Source organism: Rhinoderma darwinii, chromosome 1, assembly GCF_050947455.1.
Source record: "Rhinoderma darwinii isolate aRhiDar2 chromosome 1, aRhiDar2.hap1, whole genome shotgun sequence".
Taxonomy (NCBI): domain Eukaryota; kingdom Metazoa; phylum Chordata; class Amphibia; order Anura; family Rhinodermatidae; genus Rhinoderma; species Rhinoderma darwinii.
The window spans coordinates 236,296,300-236,314,182 of NC_134687.1; the positions used below are offsets into that span (position 1 = coordinate 236,296,300).

The following is a 17,883-nucleotide window of genomic DNA, read 5'->3' on the forward strand; positions in this document are numbered from 1 at the left end:
ATTCACATTTCTCCAACTTGATATAGAGTTGATATGCTTTCAGACGCTCCAACACCATTCTCACATGATTCTGATGTTCTTCTGCAGAATTAGAAAAGATTAATATGTCATCCAGATAGATGACTACGAACTGATCTAACAAGTCCTTGAAGATATCATTAATAAAATGCTGAAAGGTTGCAGGAGCATTGCAAAGTCCAAAAGACATGACCAGATATTCATAATGTCCATAACGTGATCTAAACGCTGTTTTCCATTCATCACTTGGTCTAATGCGAACCAAATTATATGCACCTCGAAGATCCAATTTGGTGAATATTTTAGCTTGACGAACTCTATCCAGCAACTCCGGAATCAATGGCAGAGGGTAACGGTTTTTAATTGTGACTTTGTTTAATTCTCTATAGTCAACGCAAGGTCTCAAAGAGCCGTCTTTCTTTTTAACAAAAAATATAGGTGCACCTGCTGGCGATGAAGATGGACGAATAAAACCTTTAGCTAAATTTACATCTATGTATTCTTTAAGAGCCTTCAGTTCCGGCTCTGCTAATGGGTAGATGCATCCAAAAGGTATAGCTGCTCCAGGCAACAGTTCAATCGGACAATCGTAAGGTCGATGTGGAGGAAGTTTATTAGCATTCTCTTTGTCACATATATCAGTAAATTCGTCATATAGAGGAGGTAATTTAGGAGATCCTTCAAGCTCCCCTTCAATCTTTTCGTGAGATTGTTCCGGTAAAGACTCTGAGGAGGGGACCTCCGATGGAAAAGACACTTCTTTGGTTTCCCAGTCAATTGTAGGGTTCTGAACCTGCAGCCATGGTAGTCCAAAAATAATTGGAAAATGTGGGGATGAAATTAATAGGAAAGATAGAACCTCATGGTGATTAGGTCTCACAATTATCTCCAATGGTTCAGTCTCTTGATCAACTGGACCTGAGTTCAGAGGGGATCCGTCTACAGTTTCCATAAGAATGGGTGACAGTCTCTCTTGAAATTTTACACCATGTTTATTAGCAAAAGAAATGTCCATAAAGTTCCCATTTGCTCCAGAGTCCACCATGGCAGAGGCGGATATCCAGTGAGAATCAATTCTAAACTTGATGGGAATAAAGCAATGAGTGTCTTTGTGTTCTTTTTTAATATTGGGTGCTGTGCAGGAGACTGAATGAATGAGTGCATGCACTGGTGGCACTTGTTCAGAAGAAACAGATTCTACATCAGAGAAGTCCTGATCTGCTACTACCGCCACCATCTTGCGTTGACGACATGGACAATTGATAAGGAAGTGATCAGTTTTACCACAATAGAAGCATTGATTTTCTCGAAACCTTCGTTCTCTTCTGTCGGCACTTTCACGCTTTTGTATACTGTCAATTTGCATAGGTTCAGCTTGGTGTTCTTGGTAATTCTTTGTTTCAGAGTCTCTAGGAGTGGGAGCTGGAGCAGACGAGTAATAGTTATTATTACGGGACCAGGTAGAACCCCATTTTTCTTGTCGACGCTCTGACAGCCGAGTGTCTATTCGAATACAATGGTGTACAAAATCATCAAACTCTGTGGGAGCTTCAGCCCGTGCTAACTTGTCCTTAAGTGCACTAGATAGTCCTTTTTTAAAGAATGTTAATTTTGCAGCATTATTCCACTCAGTATCCATCACCCACTGTCTGAAATCTGTGGCATATTCGGCAACAGAGCGTCTGCCCTGACGTAGAGCCATCAACGCTGCTTCTGCTGTAGTACGCCGGTTAGGATCATCAAATACTTGACTCATGGCTGCTAGGGAGGCGTCCAAGTCATCAAGCCGAGCATCGTTGGTTTCAATAAGAGGGCTTGCCCAGGCTAGAGCCTTATGTGTCAGAAGCATAATAATACACAGCACCTTTGAATTATCAGTAGGGAAGTGAGCAGGATATGCACCAAAATATAACTTGCATTGGTTTATAAATCCACGGTATTTCTCACGATCCCCACCAAACCTGAATGGTGGAAGCGGCAGGGTAGATGAAGAGGCTGGGGTCACAACTCGATTCTGAAGTTCCCGGATCAGCTCTGCTTGCTGAGCCACCATGCCTTGTAAACCCTGTGTAGCTTGTCCATAAACTTGAACATCATGGGTTGTTTGATTTTCAAACGCCAAATATTTAGTCTTTAAAGTTTGCATGTCAGCAAAGATGTTAGTAAGCAAACAGTTCATATTGTTCACACGAACCTACAAACTTGCTTCTCTGACGGATTCCATGGAAAAGGCTTGAGTATCCTGTTACGATACTGGCGAACACTGCTGGAATCCTATGGTCAGAAGTAGCGAGCGGAGCACAGTGCAGAACCCGGTGAGACGTCCCCAGGAACAGTGCTTGGAGGGTGGAACACGAGTAGAAGTAAATAGCAAGGAAGTAGGAACAGTCTGGCAAAGACAGTTCTCAGGAGCAGGAGACTGGAAACAAGTCACAATACTCAAGCACTGTTTGGTATTCCATGTGGTCTGAAGTAGGCCCAAACAGGAAACAAGATGGTTCACACGATGCAACATTTGCCATCTTGGTTAAGGGCAGGTTTAAGGGCAAAACAGCAGCCTCCAGTGGTAAGGAGTAAAAGTGCAGCACAATTCTTCAAAGTGTAAAACAGCGGCCACTAGTGGTAATTTTGCAGTACAACAACAGAATCCTGACACCAATCCAGCAAAATCTGGACTCCAAAGAACAAATAGCGCTCCTTTACTTCGGAGCCCTCCCATATGCCCAAACTGCAGTTTATCGCCACAAATGAGGTATTGATGCACTCAGGACAAATTGGCCAAAAAAATTTAGTATTTTATTTCTTGTGAAAATAAGAACTTTTGAGGTAAAACGACATATTATTGGTAAAAATTTTTTTTTTTTTTAATTCCCAGCCCAATTCAAATAAGTTCTGTGAAGAAACTATGGGGTCTAAATGGTCACATTACGCATAAATGAATTCCTTGAGGGGTGTAGTTTCCAAAATGGGGTCACTTCTGGTGAGTTTCCATTGCGTTGATACCTCTGGGGCTCTGCAAATGCGACATGGCACCCGAAAACCAAACCAGCAAAATCTGCACTCCAAAGAACACACAGCGCTCCTTCCCTTCTGAGGCCTCCCATGGGCCCAAACGCCAGTTTATCGCCACAAATGGGATATTGCTGCACTCAGGAGAAATTGGGCAACAAAATGGTGTATTTTGTTCCCTGTGAAAATAAGAAATTTTGATAAAAAATGACATCTTATTGGAAAAAAAGACTTTTTTTCATTTCACAGCCCAATTCAAATAGGTGCTGTGAAAAAACTGTGCTGTCAAAATGGTAACAACAACCATATATGATTTCCTTGAGAGATGTAGTTTCCAAAATGGGGTCACTTCTTGTGGGTTTCTATTGCTTTGGTACCTCTGGGGCTCTGCAAATGCGACATGGCACCCGAAAACCAATCCAGCAAAATCTGGACTCCAACAAACACATAGCTCTCCTTTCCTTCTGAGCCCTCCCATGGGCCCAAATGGCAGTTTATCACCACAAATGGGGTATTGCAGCACTAAGGACAAATTGGGCAACAAAATGGGGTATTTTGTTCCCTGTGAAAATAAGAAATTTTGATCACAAATGACATCTTATTGGAAAAAATTTCATTTTTTTAATTTCACAGGCCAATTCAAATAGGTGCTGTGAAAAAACTGTGTGGTCAAAATGATAACAACAACCATAAATGAATTCCTTGAGGGGTGTAGTTTCCAAAATGGGGTCACATTTTGCGGATTCCTACTGTTTTGGCACCTTAACACCTCTTCAAACCTGGCATGCTGCCTAAAATATATTCTAATAAAACAGAGGCCTCAAAATGCACTAGGTGCTTCTTTGCTTCTGGGGCTTGTGTTTTAGTCCACGAGCACACTAGAGCCACATATGGGACATTTCTAAAAACTGCAGAATCTGGACAATACATATTTAGTAGTATTTCTCTGGTAAAACCGTATGTGTTACAGAAAAAAAATTGAATAAAATTGAAATGAAAAAACTTTCTAAATGCTGTTTTGAATACTTTGAGGGGTCTAGTTTTTAAAATGGGGTGTTTTATGTGGGGGTTCTAATACATAGGCCCCTCAAACCACTTCAGAACCGAACAGGTACCTTAATAAAAAAGGCTTTTGAAATTTTCTTAAAAATATGAGAAATTGCTGTTTATGTTCTAAGCCTTGTAACGTCCAAGAAAAATAATCTAAAGTAGACATATGGGAAATGTGAACAAGTAACTATTTTGGGTGGTATAACCATCTGTTTTACAAGCAGATGCATTTAAATTCTGAAAAATGCTATTTTTTCTAAAATTTCTCTAAATTTTGCAATTTTTCACCAATAAACACTAAATGTATCGACCAAATTTTACCACGAACATGAAGCCCAATGTGTCACAAGAAAACAATCTCAGAATCGCTTGGATAGGTTTAAGCATTCCGACGTTATTACCACATAAAGTGAAATATGTCAGATTTGAAAAATGGGCTCTGAGCCTTAAGGCCAAAGGCTTAAGGCTGCGTCCTTAAGGGGTTAACGACACATACAGAGATGGAATACGACACATACAACCCCATAGAGATTGTGAACGGGAGCCGTTCCATTCACAGTTGCGTGCGCAGCTCCCACACAGACCAAAACGAAGCTCGTTCGTAGAGCGAAATCCAGCACCATTTTCATGTGGACCAGAAGCCGCTGCCGGACAGTAAGATGACGACTTCCGCCCATATGTTCAATAAAGCGAAGGCGCAAGGAAGAGGAGCGTAGACCAGCGGAGGCGGCGGCAGGAGCAGGTAATTCATGTTTGTGGGTATTATGTTCGTGGGTATTATGTTCGTGGGTATTATGTTCATTTATTACTGTCTGCTGAGCCCTGTATCTAATCCTCCTACACTGTGCAGTCGCTCAGAAAATGGCGGAACACAGTGTAGGAGGTTTGAATATATTCAAAGCCCTCCCTTTCCTGGCACTAGCCAGAAGAAGGGAGGGGGGATTGTGTGAGGACACTTGAGATCGTGTGTCCACCCCAAATTTGCAGCATAAATCAATGAGGTTGCTTTACCACATTGACCATGCTGCAATTTTGGGAACTGCTCCCTCTAGTGACCAGCACATGGAAATGTTATAAATTAGAATCTAATTTATAATATTTCCTGACTGGTGAAAAAATTAAAACAATGTGTAATCACTTAAATAATAATTGTTTAACTGAAAAACGATCAATTTTGACGGAGTTATGACCTATTTTAGATTTATGCTAATGACTTTCTTAATGCCCAACTGGGCGTGTTTTTACTTTTTGACCAAGTGGGCGTTGTAAAGAGAAGTGTATGACGCTGACCAATCAGCGTCATACACTTCTCTTCATTCATTTACTCAGCACATAGTGATCTTGCTAGATCATGATCCCGACACTTCGGTAACGTTTGTGTGGGACTTAATGACAGCAAGCGTGATCTCGCAAGATCACGCTGTAAATGACAGCTTGCTGGAAGCGATGTCTATTCACTCTCAAGACACTTCAGTAACGTTAATGTGTGAGTATGTGACTGCACATCATGATCTAGCAAGATCACTATGTGCTGAGTAAATGAATGGAGAGGAGTGTATGACGCTGATTGGTCAGTCATACACTTCTCTCCACAGCGCCCACTTGGTCAAAAAGTAAAAACACGCCTTAGCGTATCTCGCTGGTTATGAAAAATGGGGACCCCACGTTGTTTTAAAAAAAAAAAATCTATAAATAATTGACGAAAATGACGTGGGGCCCCCTCCCATTTTCATAACCAGCCAGATACAATAAAGCAGCAGCAGGTTGTCATTACCAGGGTGGGAAGGGCCACTGTTTTTGACCCTTGCCAGCCTAATAATACCAGCCTGCGCTTGCCCGGTGCCCGACCATCACTACAGATGGTCAAGTACCGGATTGTACCTGGATCTTCCCGATACCCCTGGTGGAGGTGGGTACCAGGGTAATAATGGGGGGTTAGTTGCAGCCTTTTTACTGGATAACACTAAGCCCCGCCTTAGTAATGGATGTAGTCAAACAGACAACTGCCATTACTAAGGCGCTATTAAAGTATTAAAAAACAGAGACATAACTCCCTGTTTACACGAAATTTTTGTAGCGGAAACCATGTCGGAACCAGCGCCAAAAAACCCCTAAATTAATCTGCATTGATTTCAACGTGATGTAGTGGCATCTTCTTCCCGGGCTGCTTTTGGCCGCTCGCGGGAAAAAAAGCGGCATGTCCTTTCTTAAAGGAAGGGTGTCGCGAAAAAAATTTTTTTTTATATCAATTTGCTTTTAGTGTTTTATTAAAAAATGTTTTATTTATTTGTGTGTTTGTGTTTCACTTTTTTTTTTTCTAACTTTTTCTTCACTATGGGGGCTGGCATTTTTTTTTTATCTCTGTATGTGTCGATTAACGACACATACAGAGATGGAATACGGCACATACATACATACACATAGAGAATGCGAACGGGAGCCGTTCGCATTCACTATGGTGTACGCCGTCTGTGTGGGAACGACGCATGCTCCGCTCCCACACAGTCCAAATGGAAGGTCTTCGGCCGAGCGACATCCGGCGCCATTTTCTTGTGGACCGGAAGCCGCGGCCGGACAGTAAGATGACTACTTCCGGTCGCGGCTTCCGGACATGTGTTCAGAAGCGAGCGGACGGACCGGAGGGAGCGGCGGCGGCAGGAGCAGGTAAGTTATGTATGTGTATTCAAAAAAAATGGCGACACACAGTGTAGGAGGTTTGACCGTTCAATCCCCTCCTTTCTACTGGCACTAGCCAGGATAAAGGAGGGGGGATTGTTTGAGGACGCTAGAGCGAGTGTGTCTTCTCAAATTTTGCAGCATAAAGCAATGCGGTTGCTTTGCCACATGCCAATGCTGCAATTTTGGGAATTGCACCCTCTAGTGACCAGCACAGGGAAATGTTATAAATTAGAATCTAATTTATAATATTTCCTGACTCGTAAAAAATTAAAACAATGTCTAATCATGTATACACTAACTGTTTAAATAAAAAAAAAAAATTTCTAGCGACACATTCCCTTTAAGGCAGCTTCCGCCTTTGACCTCCTATTGAAATTAATGGGGTCAGAAAAAATCTGCGACACTCGTTTCCGACAGTGTTTTTCGTGGTGTTTCTCTAACGCGGTCATTGCATTCGATTTTATGGGTGTGGGCAAAAACCACGGACGAAAAAGTGCAGGAAGATTCCTGAAGGAATTCTGAGACAGATTTTTTTCTCTGCCTGCAAGAAAACTCTGTGTGAACTGTATTCACACAGTGCAGTTTTTCCTGCGTGGCCGCAAAGCGCATCGAAAAATGCATGCGTATATACCGGAATTTTTTCAATGCGGTTATTGGCTGCGAGACGAAACCACGCAAAATTGCACTGTGCGAATACACCCTAAAAATTTTCTTTAATTTGAATAAAAACTCCCCCACACAACCTTCGGTAACCATTTTATTTAAAGAAACAAATTGTAGATGGAAGTAGTCCAAACGGTCCAGCAGAACCTGTAAAACAAAAAATTTTAGTAATATGAAAAATAAAAAAACTTACCTCCAGCAGTCTTATGTCTTCTCCCCGGCACCGCAATAGAAACTAGATATAAATAATTTCCTTAGGGCATGTTCACGCGGCGCTCAAAAAAACCCACGTGTAAACTTGTCAAATACACTAGCATTTCTTATAAAGCGCTTTTTAAAATACAGGCAGTTTTAACGTGTTTTTTGATGTGTTTTGTGCGCGCAGTTTGCAACTTTTTTGATGCATAAATAGAACTCCCACTGACTATGGGAATATTTGGAGCGTTTTACGCTCCAAAGAATTGATCCGACACCTCTTTTTTAAGCAACGCGTTTTTTATCAACGCTCGCGTAAAAAAGCGCGTTGTATGTACTAACAGCGCCCTTTACTATTGATGTAAATTGGAAGCTTAATCAAGCATTGTTTTTACGCATTTTTTTATGCATAAAATGCGCTAAAAAACGCATAAAATACACGCCGTGTGAACCATTCAACTGAAAAGTCATTCACCACAGGGTGTTCCCTCTTGACTTTCATCATTCGTAGGCTATTTTCACACGCTTAGCAAAAAAACGTCTGAAGATACAGAGCCGTTTTCAAGGAAAAACAAACAGCTCCTGATTTTCGGATTTTATTTAGCAACTCGCGTTTTTCACGGCGTTTTTTATGGGCGTTTTTAGTGCTGTTTTTCTATAGAGTCAATGAAAAACAGCCGCGTAAAAAAGCACCCCGTCGGAACAGAACACTGTTTTTCCCATTGAAATCAATGGTCAGATGTTTGGAGGTGTTCTGCTTCAGACTTTTTTGGACGTTTTTCGGGCGTTTACGACCCGAAAAACGGCTGAAAATAAGCCGTGTGCACATACCCTTAGCCTTTTGGTGTGTCCTAGAGTTCTGCCAGCTGCCATTGTAAAATCACTCCCAAAATGGCAGTTGGACACCGGTTGACAATTATAAGACACCTCTTCCTGGCTTGTAGCCACAAATAGGGAGTGGAATGAATTGCTGCGTTTTTCAGAGGAATGTCACTATCCCCCAACATTGAGAAAAACTCAACTGCGGATTTAGGGCTTGTCCACACACAACGGAATTGCTACAGAAAATTTCTGCAGCAATTCCATTTGAAAGTCAAAGGCTTTCCGCTGCGGCAAAAACACAATTTTCTGCGGCTTTTGAGGCAGAAAATGGTGCGTAAATTGCTGCGTTTTTCTCAATGTTAGGAGATGGAGACGTCTCCTATGAAAAACGCAGCAATTCTGCACATTTTCCGTAGCAGGAATTGACAAACTGCGGTCTGTAAATTACGCACCGCAGGTCAATTTCGGCTCAGAAATTTTATGCAGCATGTGGATGAGATTTGTTAAATCTCATCCACTATGCTGCTACTGTATTCTGCTGCGTTTTTTCCGGCCAAATTTCCGGCCAGAAAAAATGCAGCAATCCAGGAGTGTGTGGACGAGCTCTTACCACAACGAAATCCATTGGTAAAATCGGCAGTATTGAAACTACGAGTAAAACAAAAGCAACAACTATAGCGCTCTCCACTTATATATATACACTACCGTTCAAAAGTTTAGGGTCACTTAGAAATTTCCTTATTTTTGAAAGAAAAGCACAGTTTTTTTCAATGAAGATAACATTAAATTAGTCTAATCAGAAATACACTCTATACATTGTTAATGTGGTAAATGACTATTCTAGCTGCAAACGGCTGGTTTTTAATGCAATATCTACATAGGTGTATAGAGGCCCATTTCCAGCAACCATCACTCCAGTGTTCTAATGGTACATTGTGTTTGCTAACTGTGTTAGAAGGCTAATGGATGATTAGAAAACACTTGAAAACCCTTGTGCAATTATGTTAGCACCGCTGTAAACAGTTTTGCTGTTTAGAGGAGCTGTAAAACTGACCTTCCTTTGAGCTAGTTGAGAATCTGGAGCATTACATTTGTGGGTTCGATTAAACTCTCCAAATGGCTAGAAAAAGAGAACTTTCATGTGAAACTCGACAGTCTATTCTTGTTCTTAGAAATGAAGGCTATTCCATGCGAGAAATTGCCAAGAAACTGAAGATTTCCTACAACGGTGTGTACTACTCCCTTCAGAGGACAGCACAAACCGGCTCTAACCAGAGTAGAAAGAGAAGTGGGAGGCCCCGCTGCACAACTGAGCAACAAGACAAGTACATTAGAGTCTGTAGTTTGAGAAATAGACGCCTCACAGGTCCTCAACTGGCAGCTTCATTAAATAGTACCCGCAAAACGCCAGTGTCAACGTCTACAGTGAAGAGGCGACTCCGGGATGTGAAGATATGAAGCCATATCTGAGACTGGCTAATAAAAGGAAAAGATTAATATGGGCAAAAGCACACAGACATTGGACAGAGGAAGATTGGAAAAAAGTGTTATGGACAGACGAATCGAAATTTGAGGTGTTTGGATCACACAGAAGAACATTTGTGAGACGCAGAACAACTGAAAAGATGCTGGAAGAGTGCCTGACGCCATCTGTCAAGCATGGTGGAGGTAATGTGATGGTCTGGGGTTGCTTTGGTGCTGGTAAAGTGGGAGATTTGTACAAGGTAAAAGGGATTTTGAATAAGGAAGGCTATCACTCCATTTTGCAACGCCATGCCATACCCTGTGGACAGCGCTTGATTGGAGCCAATTTCATCCTACAACAGGACAATGACCCAAAGCACACCTCCAAATTATGCAAGAACTATTTAGGGAAGAAGCAGGCAGCTGGTATTCTATCTGTAATGGAGTGGCCAGCGCAGTCACCAGATCTCAACCCCATAGAGCTGTTGTGGGAGCAGCTTGACCGTATGGTACGCAAGAAGTGCCCTTCAAGCCAATCCAACTTGTGGGAGGGGCTTCTGGAAGCATGGGGTGAAATCTCTCCCGATTACCTCAGCAAATTAACTGAATTGTATTAAATTAGTGCCGTTTGCCACTATTTTGCCACTATCTGGGCACTGCATGCTTCACTTATATTAACTGTTGACTTTATAGTTAGTGTTCCTTTAAAAGAACGTTATTTGTTATATTGCTAAAAGGGTTGATGGGTAAGTTATTCATGACTTTATTAATCTTTTTTTTATCATAAGTGGGACATATATTTGTTTTAAATGGTTCAATGAAAACATATATAGTTGCTAAGTGACAGTAAATAAAGAGAAATCAAGCTTAGCACATCTAATACTTCTACAAATATTAATGGTAAACTACCTTTACACTTCCTAAGCAAGGATTACTTTGTCATAAAAAGAACAATGTGGATTTTAAAGCAAATGAATATTTACGTATTTTGGAGTTTGTTCTTATTCATTAGACTCTAAGACCAAAAGTTGCAAACACAAAAGACTATTGTTGTAATGGAAAATGCAGCAGGTGCATTAGGAAATTGATGTAACTGCAGTCAAAGTTCAATCCTACCTTACAGGATATACACACACATAAAAGGGTATGACATTTTTTCATTGTGCTTCTTGTTACTTTAGTGTGTAGGCACAAAATCATCATGGTAAAGATGATGGGGTTTTCAGAATGTGCAAATATAGTGTTGAGAAATATAATTTGTATTCTAACAGAAGACAGGAAAAAACCGCCACCGCAAATAGCTGCGTCTAATGCATTTGTTATATTATGTAGTGGTGGCCTTTCTTAACAGACGTAAAAAATAACTCCTTTCTTAGCAGGCGTAAAAAATATCTACATATACATTGATGTCCCATATGATTGCATGTTTGCATGCAATGAGACAAAGGCCCATACACATGTGTGTTTTACACCTCCGTACAAGCAGTAATATGGCATTCATAGACTTCTATGGAGCTCTACTGCACCTCCGTATGCCTAGGATATGAAAGATAGATTTAGATATTTGCAATGACAGAATAGTTGGCTCCAGACTTTGTGTAACTTGAGTTACTTACATATGGGAAACGTCTTCTATACCTGTTCTGAAATTCATGGAATATAAAAATATTTTTTTAAATATTTCCTCTATCCTTTCCACCTTACGATGTCTGGAGATAATCTTTGCACACTACTGAACTGTTGTTGTCATATCAATTGCCAAATCTACTAAGGAAAAAATAGGGAGGAATCCTCCAGCTCACCCACTGATTGTCCTAATCCAGACCGCGCTCGAATCCTGCGTCACGGCACAAGGCAAAGTAGCAAGAAAAAGAAGAAATGATCCAGGGCTTGTAGAGGATTGTAAAAAGGAACCACAGTTCCAAGTTTAATTCAATAATTAAAAGTTCAAGTGCAAAGGGAGTGGTAGCAGTAGCCTACGCGTTTCGGACAACACTTCTGTAATATTCATGGCTCATGTCTATTTGCGTTGCAGTCAGTCAAGCTTTATATCCAAGAAAACCCAGGAGGAATCAATTATCCTACACCTGGACTAGGGGAGGACTCCCTAGGAAATCACGATATCATTCCACATAAGGTAAGTAGAAGAGAAAATTTATATATGTTTTACTTGTATTTGTTTAGCGGATAATAGTGTGTAGAAAAATCACTTCTAACAACACATGTTTATTTTCTCGATCGTATGTTCATATTTATGTCTAACTCAAATATGGATATTCCGATGGTGAATTATTATTATTTTTTTGTTTGACAACTGCATAGCAAAAAGACTTAGCGTTAACGCATATCGCAAATCAAAACAAAACAAAAAGAGTGCATAGTGATATTAAAATAAGTTGCTTTAAAATAAAAATAAAAACCATGCTGGCATAATTTGTATGCATTGGCAGTTCTTAACATATAGTACAATATACTTTAATATTACATATAAATAAAATTTTGTTATGAGAATAGGATTGTCTGAAAATGCATATGTACACGAGACTGGGTAGTTGTTACCTGATTATACTTATATTAAGATTCTCTATGTTATATAGTTATATTATGGTGCTGATTTATTTCATATTCCATCAATAATAATTGAATTCTGTATATATATTATAGCCAATATTAACGGTCAGGAGGCTCTATTTGCCGTATCCCGTTTCGTACAATGTGCATTTTACTAATCCACAAGTGGAAAAAATTTCGTATGGTGGATGACTCAATGTACCCTGTTGCTAATAATTATTTCAATTTAATACATGTTTTGCCGATTATAATATGTTTTAATCTTAGGCCCCATGCACACGAACGTGTTTTTGCGGCCGCAATTCCCCCGAAAATCCACGGGAGAATTGAGGCCCCATTCTTTTCTATGGGGCCATGCACACGACCGTAGTTTTTGCGGTCCTTGCACGGCCCGGGAGCCCGGACCGCAGAAAGAACGGGCATGTCTTATTACGGCCCGGTTCTGCGGTCCGGGCTCATTGAAAACAATGGCCGCGGCCATGTGCATGTCCCGCGATTTGCGGGCGGCCTGCGGCTGACAGTCCGCAGCTGGCCGACCCAAAAATCACGGCCGTGCACACGGCTACGGTCGTGTGCATGAGGCCTTACACCTAAGTAAAATTTTGTTTTAAAGAATGAATCGTTTGGAATGTATGAATTCACAAGACAAAGTTATTTAAGGTGATTACGTAAATATTAAATTCTCTATGCTAAATAATTGTATTTTAGATGCCCCACTAGTTTCTTTCATATTTTATGAAAGGATATGCCTAAAAAGTTATATTTTATCAAAGAGTTATTCGATATTACAGACACGTAATTTTTCTTCAGTCGATCTTTTTATGTTTTATGTTTACAATGCTATTGCCCATATATCATATGAGGAAATATACATTTTGTTGTTCCACAGTTAGCAACAATTTTGCATGTTGAAAAATTTGATGAGCTTTTGTTGACAATGATCATTTAATTTAATGCATGTTTACTTCATTAAAAAATGACAATGATTATTAATATTGATATATGTTTTCCACTCTGTTCAGTAATGGAACATTATTTCTTTGCGGAGGTTCAACCCCTTTGGTACTCTAGTTTTTAAATTGTAAATCCAAAATGCCTCCCTATCCAGAAGAGTATGTCTAAGATTCCCCCCTCTGATGGACTTTCTAACTTTCTCAATGGCATAAGTTTTAAATGATTTTGTTGATCTATCATGTACGTTGACAAAGTGTCTAGCTGCATTAGAGATGTTACATATAGTAACATTCCTAATATATCCCAGGTGTTCCAGAATTCTTGTCTTGAATTTTCTGATCAATTTTCTGCAACTGTGCATTTAATGATGTAAATAACCCCTTCACTGTTGCAATTGATGTAAGATTTGATGTAAAATATATTGGTATTTTCAGTCATGGAAGGCCTCGTTCGGTTGTGTAAATAGACAGACTTTGCATGGGTGAGACCCGCACCTATAGAAACCCTGCTGATATAGCCAGGTAGATTGAGTTTTGTGAGATGAGAATAAAGAGGGGGACAGTAAGTTACCCAATGTCGGTGCTCTGCGTGAGGCAACACGACAACCATGTTGTTTTACAATTGAGTTTAAAAGGGCATAATCTGTCAATATAGGAAGATATTTCATTAGCATATCTTTGATTTGTGTGAATTGTTCACTACATTCTAAAACCAGAGTTGGTATATCCTGTTTGGTCTCATGTGGTAACTTATATTTAGGGCCCAATACTACCCCACTAGTAGCGGTGACCCAATCTGAGTATGTACTATTAACCCCTTCGCGCCCCAGATGTGCCATTACGTCCTGGTGATGTTTGGAGTGTGCTCACGCGCTAAGCGCGCTCCATATGCAGCGGGTGTCAGCTGCGTTTTACAGCTGACATCCGGGACTAACAGCCAGGAACAGCGATTGCACTGTTCCTGGCTGTTTAACACCTTAAATGCTGCAGTCAATCGCGACCGCAGCATCTGAGGCATTGAAAAAGTGGGGGAGCCACCCACAAAGAGATCGGGGGGTGACGACGGTTGTCATGGCAGCCCATGGGCCTAATGCCCCCAGGACTGCTTTCACTCTGCCTCTCTTCAGCCCTGGCTGTGGCAGGGCTTAACAGAAGCCTGTAAAAATGACAATATACTTCAATACATAAACTATGTAAAAAAAAAAGTGAAATTAAGTTTTTAGTATTACTGAAAAAAAAATGTAAAGTTGAAAAAAAATAATCTTTTCCCATTTTTCCTCTAAAGTAATGTAACAAAATTGGTATTGCTGCATCTGTAAAAGTCTGAACTATTACAATATAGCGTTATTTAACGCACACGGTGAACACCGAAAAAAAATAATAATTTAAAACGCCAAAAATCGCAGTTTTTTGGTCAACTTAGCTCTTAAAAAATGTAATAAAAAGTTGTATGTATCAAAAAATTATACCGATAAAAACTACAGCTCGTTCCGCAAAAAATAAGCTGTCACACTGCTCAATCGATGAAAAAATATAAACGTTATGGCTCTCAGAATGTGACGACACAAAACTATTTTTTTTAACAAAAAGTATTTTTTCTTTAAAAGTACTAAATTATAAAAAAAATATATAAATTTGGTATCACCATAATCGTATTGAGCCACAGAATAAAGTTAAGTTGTCTTTTCTACCACACTGTGAAAACCGTAAAAATGAAACCCAAAAAACAATAGAGGAATTACAGTTTTTTTCCAATTTCAGCACGCATATAATTTCTTTCCAGTTTCCCAGTATATTAAATGGTACTTTAAATGCTACCACTAGAAACTACAACTCCTCCCACAAAAAATAAGCCATCATACCACTCTTTTGACGGAAAAATAAAAAAGTTATGGCTCTTGGAAGGCGTAGGGTGAAAAACGAAAATCAAAAATCAAAAAATTGCTCATTCCTGAAGGGTTTAATACCCACCCTTTGTTTTCTATCACTGAGCCAGTTAATTACACACATTTTTCCCCAGTCTCAGCATTCTTATTTTATGTACCATTTATTTGTTTTATTTAAAGGGGTTTTGTGGGGACCAAAAATGATTAGCAGTATGTGAATACACTCTCTAGTATATATTCCGGTCCCCGTCACGCTGATTCTGAGATTTTCATAGATTTTTACAGCGCTGCCGGGGGACCAGAAGTCTACTTGCAGAGTCTTCTTTGATGACGATACGACTCTTCGTCATGTGACCAGCCCCGCTGTACTCCCGTATGTAATCAATGGACTAATGCTAGTACTTGTACATAGAGTACAGAGGAGCTGGTCACATGATGAAGAAAGAAAGCTGTGCAACTAGAATTCCGGTCCCCCGGCAGCGCTATAAAAATCTATGAAAATCTCAGAATCAGTGCATGTATATTAGCGAGTGTGCGCTATAAAACTCCATGAAAATATGTATTTTATTTTATTTGTTATAATAAATTAATTATGATCTAATTATGTATCAGTGTACATTGAGGGAGGCTAAAGGAGGCTGGAGAATAATGGTAGACCACACCTGACTGGCTGAGGGAGTGCAGCAGTTATTATCCTGGTAGGATGCACACTATAGTAGCACTTAAAAAGAAATAATTATAATAAGTTTTTGTTTTTTTATTTGACTATTTTATGCCTATAAAGAAATTATTGCATGTTCTGGAAAAGAGTTCCATGGTATAATACAGAGTTTCCTGTGATTTGCAGAAAAATCGTGGCTTTACTTCGGTAGGCGGGTGACCTATATGTTTTCGTATGTGAAAGAAAGTTGCAATCGACCTTGTAAATCTAAAACATAAAATGTTAAGCTTTGACTGTTGGTCCTCAGCATCTGAACACAAACTTTCTCACCATGTGGTATTATGTATTGTGAGTGGTAGTTTGTTGCTGAATGCTGAGGACCAACTGTCAGAATTTAAGCAAGTAGCAGAGGTATGTCACATGATCCTTTTCAGAGCTGATCCTTCTCTTTTTGGTTGAAGTATAGATCAAGTATAGTATCTGTTCTTATCAACGGTCAGAAGGCCATTGTGTAGAATGGATCTGCACGCATTGGTAAGTCATATGAGAGCCACGTAGCGGGCCACAGGTATAGCGGAGTAAGGCAGCTTGACAGGGGTTTAAGCTAGGCTAGGTAGGTTATAAAAGGGTTAATGGAGTTTTAAGACCATCATTATTAGCAGAGAAGTGGTGTAATAAGTAGATACTTTAGGAAGTCAGGAAAAGGTGAAAAGGGAGATTACAAAGCAGGTGTCTGGGTGTGTAGAGTGAGGGGAGGGAGGACCGAGGGAGAAGGCCCTCTTCCTTTTCCCTGAATAGTGCATATAAGAGCAGACTAGAGGAGGGACATGCTTCCATTTTAGGTGACAGGATAGTGAGTGTGTTTCCTACCTTGTCTAGTGCAATGGATGTTTTGATGGCGCAGCTGCAGGCAGCACTGGAGAATGGAGAGGCTTGGCTCCAGGATCAGGTCCGGACTATACTGGGGCAGGGGAGGGGATCTGCTGCTGTCCCCCCTGTTGTGGCGCGGACGCGCTCGCGACAGTCTCGGCCGCCGGAGCGGCTTAGCCCCGAGCATACGCCTCGTGTCCAGAGACGTGTGGGGAGCCCCAGCAGGGACCCTCGGACTCCCGAGGCTCGGCCCCCACTCGGTTTGCAGCCGCGGGTGTCTTGGAGGAATCCTCGCATGCGGCCAGTTTGTTCTGCGAGGGGAGGCCCCCTCAATTCTGCCTCTCCCCTGGATCGACAGTGCATCAGTGGTTCCGGTGCGACTGTGTCACAGTGGGTGTGTGGACCCACTGGGCCGTAGCGCTGTAGCGGTATAGCAGCTGGCCAAATAGGACACCAAGGCAACGTCAATAGTTCGAATAAGGGTACCTGTGGCAATACAGACAGTAGCGAAGGCAGGCTCGGATGGGACCTTTGCAGCAGGCAGACACCAGGTGTGGTGAAATACAGCATGATACAACATGATACAACATGATACAACATGACTCTCTACAGCACAGGAACAAGGTAGAACAGGATACAGGTAGCAGGAACGGAAACACTGGGAACTGGAATACACTAAGGGACCATTTGCTAAGACTAACATAGGTAACACAACAAAGCTCAGGCAATGAAGGAAGGGGCAGGGCCCTTCTTATAGTCCAGGGTGATCATGGGAGCAATCAGTCAATTTAAAATATGTTTGCGCTCTGGCTCATTTTAGCCGGGAATGAGCTTGAGCGCGCACCCTAGTGGTCACTGCAGGACAGGACGGCCGCATGTGCTGGCATCTCTGGGGAGGAAGATGTCTACAGGATGATAGGAGTCTGCGGTCTGCGACCGCTGACGTTATAGGCTGCCTCTCCTGGCGTTGTGCCGGTCGGGAGGGCAGCCTGGCGTTGGAGTGTTCCGGTGCCCGTTCTCAGCAGAGGGCTGCTCACTCCCT

At 41.0% G+C, this 17,883-nt stretch overlaps 1 long non-coding RNA gene across 2 annotated transcripts in view; it reads left to right on the top strand.

The window, feature by feature from the left end:
• LOC142760009 (uncharacterized) overlaps nucleotides 1-17,883 on the top strand; it is a 125,432-nt gene that overhangs the window by 54,200 nt on the left and 53,349 nt on the right. For both annotated transcript variants that reach the window (XR_012883231.1, XR_012883230.1), the window contains exon 3: nucleotides 11,936-12,037. This is a non-coding gene — a long non-coding RNA (uncharacterized LOC142760009). The remainder of the gene's footprint in view (nucleotides 1-11,935; nucleotides 12,038-17,883) is intronic.